The following is a 12970-nucleotide window of genomic DNA, read 5'->3' on the forward strand; positions in this document are numbered from 1 at the left end:
TCTTGCAATTTTCTTTTTTTTAATTTTGTCTGATATGAGGATTGCTACTCCAGCTTTCTATTTGCATGGAATATATTCTTCCATCCTCTCACTTTCAGTCTGTATGTTTCTTTAGGTCTGAAGTGGGTTTCTTGTAGACAGCATGTATATGGGTCTTATTTTTGTATCCATTCAGCCTGTCTATGCCTTTTGGTTGGAGCATTTAATGCATTTACATTTAAATTTAAAGTAATTATTGATATATATGTTCCTATTGCCATTTTCTTCATTGTTTGCTTTTTGTTTTTGTAGACCTTTTTATTCTCTTGCATTTCCTGACTAAATAAGTCCCTTTAATGTTTGTTGTAAAGCTGGTTTGGTGGCACAGATTCCTCTTAACTTTTGCTTGTCTGAATAGCTTTTGATTTACCATCAACTTTGAATGAGATCCTTGCAGGGTAGAGTAACCTTGGTTGTAGATATTTCCCTTTCAGTACATTAAATATTTTCTGCCATTCCCTTTTGGACTGCAGAGCTTCCCCTGAAAGATTATCTGCTAAACATACGGGGTTTCCCTTGTGTATTACTTGGTGCTTTTCCCTTGAAGCTTTTAATATTATTTATTTGTGTTTAATCTATTAGTTTGATAAGTATGTGTCTTGGTGTGTTTCTCCTTGGGTTTATCTTGTATAGAACTCTTTGCACCTCTTGGACTTCATTGGCTATTTCCTTTTCCATGTTGGAGAATTTTTTAACCATAATCTCTTCAAAAATTTTCTCATACCCCTTTTTTTCTCCTCTTCATCTGGGACCCCTATAACTCAAATGTTGGTGGGTTTAATATTTCCCCAGAGGTATCTGAGACCATACTCCACTCTTTTCCTTCTTTTTTAATTTTATTCTGCTCTTTAGCAGTTATTTCCACCATTTTATCTTCCAGCTCACTTATCCATTCTTCTGCCTCAGATATTCTGCTACTGATTCCTTCTAGAGTATTTTTAATTTCCTTAATTGTGTTGTTTATATGTTCATTCTTTAGTTCCTCTAGGCCTTTTTAAATTGATTCTTGCATTTTCTCCATTCTATTTTCAAGGTTTTTGATTGTCTTTACTATCATTATTCTGAATTATTTTTCAGGTAACTGCATATTTCCTCTTCATTTATTTGGACTTCTGTGTTTCTAGTTTGTTCCTTCAATTGTGCGGTATTTCTTTGTCCTTTCATCATCATCATCATCATCATTATTATTATTATTATTATTTACTTATTGTGTTTAAAGTCTCCTTTTCCCAGGATTTAAGGTTGAATTCTTTCTTCCTTTTGGTTTCCACTCTCCTAATGTTGGTTCAGTAGTTTGTACAGGCTTCCTATAATGTGAGATTTGTGCTGAGTTGTTTTGCTTTTTTTTTTTCCCTCTAATGGGCACAGCTGAGTGAGTAGTAATCTTGTCTGCTGATGATTGCGTTTGTATTTTTCTCTTGTTTGTTTTTTGGAGGAGGCATCCTGCATAGCTACTCATAGTTGTGTGATGCTGGGTCTTGTATTCAAGTGACTTCCTTTGTGGTAGTCCTCACTATTTGATACTCCCTAGGGTTAGCAGTTCTCTGATAGTCTGGGTTCTTGGAGTCAGTGTTCCTACTCCAGATGCTCAGGGCTTGATCTCTGGCCAGGAACAGAGATTCTACAGGTTGTTTGTTATGACATTAAATGAGATTAAACAAATACCCAAAAATGAGAAACCAACAATGAACCCCAAGTAAGTGGCAGTTACAAAGTCAGGCAAATAATAATTAAAATAATGGAATATACAAAAATACATATACGCCCATAAGCAAAATCAAAAAACTCCAAAAAATAAAGTACTATAGATTGACCCGGTGAACAAAAGAAACCAAAAATGATATCCACCATTTAAGAACAAAACTAACTAAAGCACAGTATTGGAAAACAAAACTAAAGCAAGGTAGCAACTAGGGAATAAAACAATGAAAACAAATCTAACAAATACAATGAGGAAAAAGAAAGGAAAGAAAGGAAATAAAGAAAGAATAGAAATGTAAAGTTAAGTATAGTTAGATAAAGAAGATTTATATATATTAAAGATTAATTGCAAGGGGAAAAGTACAGTAAGTAAAGCAAAGGAATAAATGTAGAAATAATAATAATAGGTTAAAAAATTAAAATTAAAAATAGAGAGAGAATAAATAAAAAAAGAAAAAGAAGAAAAATGAAAAGTCCACAGAACTGAAAAGGTCAATGTAGAAGCAGAAGTTTATAACAGCAATAAAAAGTATGATTTAAAAAATTAATAGCTTAATTAGTTTTCAAAGTGCTATTAAAATATACAACTACAATAGAGAGGAAAAAAATAAAATAATTCCAAAAGAAATTACAAAAACAAGTCAAAATATAAGATTTATATATATATATATATATATATTTTTTTTTTTTTTTTGAGTGTCTGCTGTCAGCCTCCTTTTCCTTCCTGGGAGTCACAGTCCACCTCACTTCTCTAGGGTGTTCTCCAGTACTGACACTGGTATCTGCTGTGGGGGCAGCTCAGACTCTAATCTGGTCCTACTCCTGTATGTTCTTGCCTCCAATGTCCACAGCTATCAGAACTAGTGTGTTTTCTTTTGTGGGAGATCTCAGTGTCCTTTTATACATTCCATAGACACAGAGTCTGCCTAGTTGATCATGTGGATTTAATCTGCAGCTTGTGCAGCTAGTGGAAAAGTTTTGGGTCTTCTCCCTTTACCACACTGCTCCTGGGTTTCAATTGTGGTATTATTTCCATCTCTGCATGTGGGTGGTCCACTGGGGTTTACTCCTGAGACTGTCCTGGAGGACTCGGGTCTACCCCAGTGAGGGCCATGTGTGGAGGTGGTGCAGCTACTTGAGTCACAGGGCCTCTGGCAGCACAAGGTACTCAGGGGATTTCCTGGCTAGGGAAGCAGGAAATACAGTGCTCTAGAAGGGTATGGCAACCAGTATTGGCCAATACATTCCAATATTCTTGCCTGGAGAACTCCCCTGGCAGAGGAACCTTCCGGTCTACATTCTACAGAGTCACAAAGAGTCAGACACGATGGAAATGACCCCACGTGTATAGACATAAGACTTATTTTTCCCCTGTGGTAGCTCTGCCCCAGTGAGGGTTGAGCATGAAGGTCCCACAGTTGTTTGGGTCATGGAGACTTTGACAGCACCAATTGTGCAGGGATATGGACTGCTGCAGCTGCAGGAGTTATAGCCCTATCAGAGTCTTTTTTCGAGCCTCTGGTAGATGGCTATCAAAAGGCCTCTTTGGCTAGTCTTTCTCCATAGCTTCACCTGTTCAAGTATATACAGTGGCCCCCCTGGCTGGGGTCCTACTCTGTAGACTGGCATATCAGGCACTTAAAAGGGCGCCCTGGCTGAGGTCCTACTCTGTTGTTCTGAGCATCAGGTACTGAATGGGCCAGCTTCTCTATTATTCAACTGCCGATGCTGGCATGTGGGGAGAGAGAGGCTGTGGTGATGGCTCCACCACCTATGCATGACTCAGCAGTATCGCCTTGCTTCCATGACTACTTGAATTTCCTTCACAGGCATTTCCCACCACAATCTCCTCGTTAATATCCCTTCGGTCCAACTCTCCACAATCAACAGCAGCCCTTGTCCTGGGATTGCTCCACCATCCATATGTTCCAGCTCCCAGTCACTGTGCCTTCTAGGGGACCTATATCCCTGTTCAGGGTATGTATAGCTGTGGCAAGGACTGTCTGATTCTCATTCCATTTAGTCTGCCACAGATCAGCTGCTTCACTCTCATCCTTAAATATTTCTCCTCTGACCCAGATACTTGCCCTGTTGTGGGGATTGGACCCCTGTTTCATTTCCCAAACCCACTGAGGGCAGGTTCAGTCCTCCTTAGGCTACTGCTTTTTCCCCCAGTTCCTTTGTCCTATCGAGTTTTGCTGGTTCTGTATATTCTTTTCTGGTGGTCAGGTATTCCTGTCTTTTCTCATCTGGTGTTCTGCAAGCACTTCTGTGTCTGAAGGTGTATTCCTCATGTATCCACATCCACCTACTACTCTGCCATCTTGTTCAAACTTAAAGACCCTCATGATGAAGGTGAAAGAGGAGAGGGAAAATGCTGGATTAAAATTCAAAATTCAAAAAATGAAGATTATGGCATCCAGTTACGTTACTTTATGACAAATAAATGGGGAAAAATAGAAAACAGTGACAGACTTTACTTTCCTGTGGTCCAAAATCACTGCAGGTGGTGACCTTAGCCATGAAATTAAAAGATGTTTGCTCCTTGGAAGAAAAGCTATGACAAACCTAGACAACATATTAAAAAGCAGAGATATCACTTTGCCAACAAAGGTCTGTATAGTCAAAGCTATCGTTTTTCCAGTAGTCATGTATGGATGTGAGAGTTGTACCACAAAGAAGACTGAGCACTGAAGAATTGATGCTTTTGAACTGTGTTGTTGGAGAAGACTCTTGAGAGTTCCTTGGACAGCAAGGATATCAAATCAGTCAATCCTAAAGGAAATCAAGCCTGATCATTCATTTGAATGACTGATGCTGAAGCTGAAGCCCCAACTTCAGGTACATGATGTGAAGAGCCAATTCATTGGAAAAGACCCTGAAGCTGGGAAAGATTGAAGGCAGGAGAAGGGGATGACAGAGGATGAGATGGTTGAATGGCATCACTGACTCAGTGGACATGAATTTGAGCAAACTCTAAGAGATGGTGAAGGACAGGGAAGCCTGCCATGCTGCAGTCCTTGGGGTTTCAAAGGGTTAAACACGACTTAGTGACTGAATAGTAACAAATCCCAAATAAAGTCAGTGAGCTGCAAGGGAAAAATTGCATTCAATGAGCTCAGGAATAAAATTAGTGAAGAAAAGAAATAATTTACCAAAGAGTTCAAAACTCCAAATAAAATCAAATAGAAATTCTGAAGTATTGGACATCATAGCCACAACATACAGGGGGTAAAGCACTCAATTAAAAAGAAATGAGTAAAACTGTGTTTGCAAATGATATACTATACATAGAAAATCTTAAAAACACCATGAGAAAAATGTTAAAATTCATCAATGAATTCAATAAAGTTGCATGATACAAAATTAATATACAGAAATCTGTTTTTTTTTAATACAGTAAAAATGAACTATCAGGGAAATTAATAAAATAATCTCACTTACAATTTTATAAAAAATAATAAAATATCTAGGAATAAATTTTACCCAAGGAGGTAAAAACTTCTACTAAAAAAAGCTATAAGACACTGATGAAAGAAATTGAAGGTGACATAAACAAATAGAAAAATATTCTCTGCTCATAGATTGGAAAAAATGAGTCGTTCAAAATATTGTACTACCCGAAGAAATTTACAGATCCAGTGTAACTTCTACTAAAATATCACTTTTCACAGACCTAGAACAAATATTTCTAAAATTTATATGGAATAATAAAAGACCTTGTATAGCCAAAACATCTTGAGAAAGAAGAACAAAACTAGAGTTATCATGCTCCCAAATTTCAAACTATATTATAAAGCTACAATAATCAAAGCAATATGATTTTGACATTAAAATAGATATGTTGAGCAATGGATAGGATAGAGAGCCTAGGAATGAACTTACACTTTAATTAACCTATGGCTTAGAATGCAAGAATATAGAATGGGGAAAAACAGACTCTTCAACAAATAGTGTTGAAAAAACTGGACTCTTCCATATAAAAGAATCAAACTGGACTAATTTCTCACACCATGTACAAGCATAAACAGAATTAAAAACTTCAATATAAGACTTGAAACCATTAAACTTTTAGAAGAGAACATAGGCAGCACACTATTTGACATTGGCTTTAGCAATAGTTTTTTTGAGTATGTCTGCTCAGGTGAGGGAAACAAAAGCAAAATAAACAAATGGCAACATATCAAACTAAAAGTTTTTGCACAGCAAAGGAAACTATCAACAAAATGAAAGAGCCAGCTACTGAATGGGAGAAGATATCTGTAAACCATATATCTAATGAGGAATTAATATTCTGTTGGGGGCTGGCGTGAGGCACTCCGCCCATGGCAAAGGTCATGAGGAAGGAGGCTCAACATACGCAAAGGTGGGATCGAGCCTCAGGAGTCCCCCTGGAAATCCTCGAGCATCTACCCCCATAACCAGAGCCTGCCTACTTTACTACTTTGTACTCTCACCTACACCTCTGACTTTGCGGGGGGCTGTCCCCCACCACCTCTTTTGGAGAAGGAGTTAACTTACAGCTCCAGTTAATAAAAACTCCTGGGTGTGACAAGAGTGTTTCAACCTACAAACTCCTCTGAATGTTCTCTAGCCTGCCTGACAGGCTTGTCCGGCCACATGTGATTGCTCACAGCCTCCCAACCATGAGAGGCACGAGATGCTTTAAACCTTCTAAAAACAGGTTCTTTAGAGAAGCTAGAAAACTATTAGTATAAGTATAGTGGGCTGATTAGAAGTTGTATTGGTGAAGGGTTTTTCATTTGTTGAGCCAATGCTGACTGCTAAGTCTCCACATCCCCTGCCCTTATACGCATTAATGAATATATAGAAGAAATAAGTATTAACCTTTGATATTAATCACGTTAGACCTTAGGCTAAGTAAATTCTTTTCCTTAACTAAAACCCACTACACCCTCACCATATAGGACTGTAACTTTATTTGGGTGGCGTCTGTTTTAAGAATAATCACCCCTGGAGAAATAAGTGTCCTGGTTGACTGACTGCCATCACAAGGAGAGAGTCATAAATTGTCAGCAAGCTCCCTGGCCAGAAGATGATGTAACATCCCTAAGACCTCTGTATACATTTGTATGAAGCACCTGACTTTGATAAAAGTCAGGACTGCTGACCCCACGCGAGTTTTGAATAACATCTCAGCATATAAAAGTAGACCATGGAAAATAAAGAATTGGGATCAGTTCCTCGAAAGACTGGTCTCCCCATGTCTTTCTCTCTCAAATTCTGGCTGAGTCCATCTGGAGCATGGAACCCGCCATGCTTACTAATTATGCCTTGGCTTCTAAGATCCGACCGGGGAGGCCTCAGTGTCTCCTCTCCTTCAGGAGAACAGAAGGACGCCTGCGGCCTACGTAAGTGGTGCAAACTTCTTGTCTTGAAGTTTTATTGGTCTCTCGCCTAAACCAAGCTACTCAGCCTCTTTTCTCCACTGAATTTTCCTGCTGAGCTATCCTCATTCTATTAATCTTTATATCTCTAATTAATATCTAATTGAAGCTATTGTATCCTGATCCTCGCCGATGCCATCCCCGCTTCGAACTCCCTGGATCAGCCGGGGCTGGACCATGGCAATATTCAAAATATACAAAGATCTCATACAACTCAGTATCACAAGAGCAAACAACCCAATTAAAAATGGGCAGAACACCTGAAAAGATATCTTTCCAAAGAAGACATAAAGATAGACAAGAGGCCCGTGTAAAGATGTTCAACAATTATCTAGGAAATGCAAATCAAAACCACAATTAGCTATTACACCACACCTGTCAGTATGGCTATTATCAAAAGACAACAAATAACAATTAAGGATGTAGGGAAAAGTGAACCCTAGTTCACTGTTGGGAGAAGGCAATGGCACCCCACCCCAGTACACTTGCCTGAAAAATCCCATGGACAGAGGAGCCTGGTAGGCTGCAGACCATGGGGTCGTGAAGAGTCAGGAACGACTGAGCGACTTCATTATCACTTTTCCCTTTCATGCATTGGAGAAGGAAATAGCAACCACTCCAGTGTTCTTGCCTGGAGAATCCCATGGACGGAGGAGCCTGATGGGCTACAGTCCATGGGGTCGCAAAGAGTCGGACACGGCTGAGTGACTTCACTTCATTGTTATTATTACAGCTATAATGATAATTAAATATATTGACTGACAAAGTATTCCATGCACTGGAACATCTTCTATTAGAGGTAACTTATGTCGCAAAGAGTGGGACACGACTGAGCGACTGAACTGAACTGATGTACCAAAGATAGTTAATATGAGGTGAGATTCTTTTTATCCCTTTTAAGAGTTTGACGTTAATCTGAGTAATAACTATTAATCTAACTTGACTAGTACTACATAAGACTTTATAATTTCTACTGTATTTGAAAATTATTGGTTGATTTACTATACAAATACATATAGCGTACTTTGGATTTAAGAAACTAATCCTTCATCTAAAACTAATCCATTAATTATTTTGGTGTTATACAATCCCTTAATAAAAAGGGATATTCATTTGAAATGAGGTTGTGAAATAAAAAGTCAAGAGTCCAGTAACACAATGTATTTTTAAAGTTTTTATAGTACTCAGAGTACAACACACATTTTTATTCATGTTTTAAATAAAAGAAATAAAATCAGCAACCAGTTTATATTACTTCCTTTTCTTCTTTTTTATCTTCCTTTCTGCTCATCCACATCAATGACATCAGCTGTGGGTTATCTTTGCCAAAGCAGAATAAATATATACATGTAAGACCTGTCAGAATGAGATAGTAAGTAGAGTTCTGTCCGATTTTGAAGATGACATGACCTTTAAAAGTAAAGAAATGCTCCCAACTAATAATGAATTGTCATATAGAAAGCAAAAGCTTGATTAAAGATTTCCATCACTTTGCATCAAATATCTAGACAATGCAATTTGAAAGGAAATAGATTGAACATGTATCATCATCTCTGGATCATTAATGGAATAATATGAAATGAAAGAAAGTTTCAATTAATCATCTTTATTTGTAAAGACTATATTTTTAAAAATGAATGCTAATACTGTAAGCATTTAAAGTAGTTAAGATCACAGAGGAGCTCTGACTTCTTACTTTTTGGGTAAAACATTGAAAAGATGAAAGGAAGCTCAGTGCTGAGTAATAAAAGATGTTTATAAATCTTTAGTCAGGGCCACTTAATGGCTGTTAAGAAAGCAACACTTAGGGGAAAAATATACATGATTGATGTAATAGGAAACAAATCTGAAAATGTCTTGTAAACCTCAAGTTAATATTATTCTCATTTTCCTGTTCAATTTTATCTATTTCTGTGTTAATAGATTACTGGTAGCTCTCTTTTCTCTTAATTTATTTTATGATTTTTTTCCCTTGAGCTGAGGGATGCTTTTTATACATTTGAGGTCTCTTAATACAGTGCTTTATGAAGGGTTTAGATTTCTCATTTCAAGCTGTGAAACTTATACAAGAGAGATCTCAGTGGGGGAGGTTTTATCTAGCCTAACAGCTATTGCTGAGCAGTCAGAACAGAATAAGAATTGTATTAAAGATGGAAAATACCAAAAGTAAAATCTTTGCTCAATATGGCACAGCTAACTAAATGTGAACTTTCTCAGAATATGAAATATATAGCTATACTATTTAGATTCTAACACATGACACATATGGACAGTTTTAATTTGAACAGAAGTTTTATATAGCTTGACCCAAGTAATTGATAGACTTTCCCTGACTCTAAAGCAGGGGTTTTCAAACCATTGCCATGGGCCAAATCTATTTTACACTATTTTTTAAATTAATATTTTATTAAAATGTTGCCAGAATTATTTATTTACATATTGTCTATGGCTGCTTTGAGGCTATACCAGCATAGGTGAATAGTTGCAACAGAAAATTTGTGGTCTGAAAAACTGAAAATATTTTCTGTGTCCCTTTACAAGAAAGTTTGTTGATACTGGCTTTAGTGTTTCTTTCCATTGCAAAGTGATAGAATTTTACAAGAAAAGACACAAGGTTTGTTTATATTTTCACATATATCACAAGGCATCTGAAAACAAATTTCTAAGCATCTAAAACAGATACAGGAACACTTCACAATGGGAGCCAAGTTAACAAATATTACTGAGAAAAAACTCTATTAACCAGTATGTCATTGTTGCATGCATAAACAATGCATGACTGTGTCATATGTTGCCAAGTTGGTTCCCAAACATCCTTGAAGATTTTATAAATATTCATTAATTTATTCATCTGGGAAGTAAGCCAGTCTGTATTTGATTGCCTATTTTATAATTATCAAACACTGAGCTCCAGTTAAGTTGTGGACTAGAACATTAATTTTTGCTATTGTTCAGGGTAGAAAATTGTGGTTCTTTCCGAATGTGTTTGAACATTAAAGACTAGCAGTTTAAAACAAGTAGATAAATGTCAACATATATAAACTCCATGTGCTATGCTTAGTTACTTTGTCATGTCCAACTCTTTGTGACCCCATGGACTGTATAGCCTGCCAGGCTCCTCTGTCCATGGAGATTCTCCAGGCAAGAATACTGGCGTGTGTTGCCAGGCTCTCCTCCAAGGGATCTTCCTAATGCAGGGATCGAACCAGGGTCTCCTGCATTACAGCTGGATTTTTTACCAGCTGAGCAACCAGGGAAGCCCTATATAAACTCCATGGCAACTACAAATCAAAAACTTACAATAGATACACAAAAACTAGAAACACAAGCATACCAGTAGAGGATATCATCAAATCACAAAGGAAGGAAATAAAAGAAGAAGAAAATGAGAAAGAAGAACTACAAAAACCAAAGGCAGGGGGAAGTAATAAATGTCAATAAGTACATATGTATCAATAATCACTTTAAAAGTCAATGGATTAAATGCTGTAATAAAAAAAACATAGTGTGAATGATTGGATAAAAAATAAAACAGAATCCATCTAGATGCAACCTATAGGAGATTCACTTTAGAGCTACAGATTGAAAGACACACTATGTGTGTCTTTAGACATACACAGACTGAAAGCAAGGGGATGGAAAAATGTATTTCATGCAAGTGGAAATGATAGGAAATTGGAGATAGCAATACACATATCAGACACAATACACTTCAAAGTTAAGTCTGTAACAAGACAAAGAAAGCCATTATATAATGATAAAGGGCCAATAAAAGAAGATATAAAAATCATTTACATATATGCACTCAGTAGCTGCTGCTGCTGCTGCTAAGTCACCTCAGTCGTGTCCGACTCTGTGTGACCCCATAGACGGCAGCCCACTAGGCTCCTCTGTCCCTGGGATTTTCCAGGCAAGAATACTGGAGTGGGTTGCCATTTCCTTTTCCAATGCATGAAAGTAAAAAGTGAAAGTGAAGTTGCTCAGTTGTGTCCGACTCTTAGCGACCCCATGGACTGCAGCCTACCAGGCTCCTCCATCCATGGGATTTTCCAGGCAAGAGTACTAGAGGGGGGTGCCATTGCCTTCTCCAGCACTCAGTAGAGGAGCACCTAAAAATATGAAGCAAATACCATCAGATAAAGGGAGAAAATGGCAATAATAAAATTAATGTTTGAGACTTTACCACCCAACTTACATCAATGGACAAATCATAAAACAGGAAGTTAGTAAGGAAATAACATTTAAGGCATTAAATGGCACATTTATATAGGTTAGACTTAATAAGAAATGCTATCCAAAAACAGAAGAATACACAATCGTTTCAAATGCATATTTGAGAACATGGAATGTTGTTGAGAACATGAAAAGTTGTTGCTGAATGAAAAGACAGCTGGGATTCTTGGCCTCCGGAGAAGAATTCAATCTGGGGCCAGAGACGAGGCTTGATCACTCAGAGCTTTGTGTAATAAAGTTTTTTTAAAGTATAAAGGAGATGGAGAAAGCTTCTGACATAGGCATCAGAAGGGAGCAGAAAGAGTGCCCCCCTGCTAGTCTTCAGCTGGATGTTATATAGTCACTAGCAGTCTGTTGATGAAAGAAAGGAATGCCTTAAAACTCATAATGGCACCAGGCCCCTCACCCATAAGATGCATTTGGGGATAATCTTGGCACCAAATGGTTCATCCTGGGCCATAAAATAATTAACTTGAATCTTGTAGAAGGGCAGATTACCACACAAATAATTTAGTTTACATAGATTAGGGGAACAATATCTGAGTATAACATACTGGTTTGTCAAGTAGGTTCTGAGCCATTTGACAAAACCGACTTGAAGACAGAGTTTGGGGTAAATGCATAGTACATTAGCAAAGTTTAAGACAAACATTTCCATAAGAAAAATGCATTGGTTATCTCAAGGTTTGCGAATAGTTAACTTCAGGTGAAACCAGGTGTCATTATGGCAACACAGTATTTTAAGAGAAACCTCCTTTTAAATTTGTATAGAGAAGGAAAAAAAATATTGCTAATTTGTTTCCTCCTGCCATTTAAGAGAGATTAAAAATGTCTGATACTTTCAGGCTATTTCCTCCTTTTGGAGACCCCTGGCCTTCCAGCCTGTTACCCTCTCATTCCCCCTTTTCTTTTAGGAGAATTATGTTGCCTAGGGAAAAGGGGTATCATTCTCATTCCATAACTGCTTCCAAGCTGACAAGGGGCATTGTCCCTAAATTGATGAGGCAACATATTCTTCTAATCTTCATATTGAGGATATCTGATCCAGGGGCCCCAAATAGTAGGTGGAGGAAGCTGCAGCAGTAGCAGGAGTTTGAGCAACCATTTGTAACTTAAAAGCTTTCATGCGGCTAGAAACAAATCCAGTTACACAGTTACAGATGCAAGGCAAAATAGTCATTAAAACAAGTTAAAATCAAAATTAAAAGTCATGTTATGTCTGTAGTTAAAGTGCAATGTGTTGCACCAGTCCATTTTAGGGTTGTTAGATGTCATTAGATGAAAAGGCATCACATATGATTGTTGTTGAAGGTATTCACAGACTTGGAGAAAGTCTTTTCCTTAAAGTGGAGATGTCCACCACAGGAAGCCTTCCACTGATGAAGAGGGAAGTGCTCCACAGACCCAGCAGTTAGACCAATTGTGGAATGAAGCGTAGAAGTGAGCCCAGGACAGGAAGGCATTGTCTTGAGGATCAAACGGCAGACTCAGGATTTTTGGAGTCAGCAGAAGTAAGCTCACATAGGTTACTAGGCCCATCTGAAGAGTACAAAGTCAGAGCATAGAAAGCGAAGTCATAAAATGAAGTT

This window comes from Bos mutus, chromosome X, assembly GCF_027580195.1.
Source record: "Bos mutus isolate GX-2022 chromosome X, NWIPB_WYAK_1.1, whole genome shotgun sequence".
Taxonomy (NCBI): Eukaryota; Metazoa; Chordata; class Mammalia; order Artiodactyla; family Bovidae; genus Bos; species Bos mutus.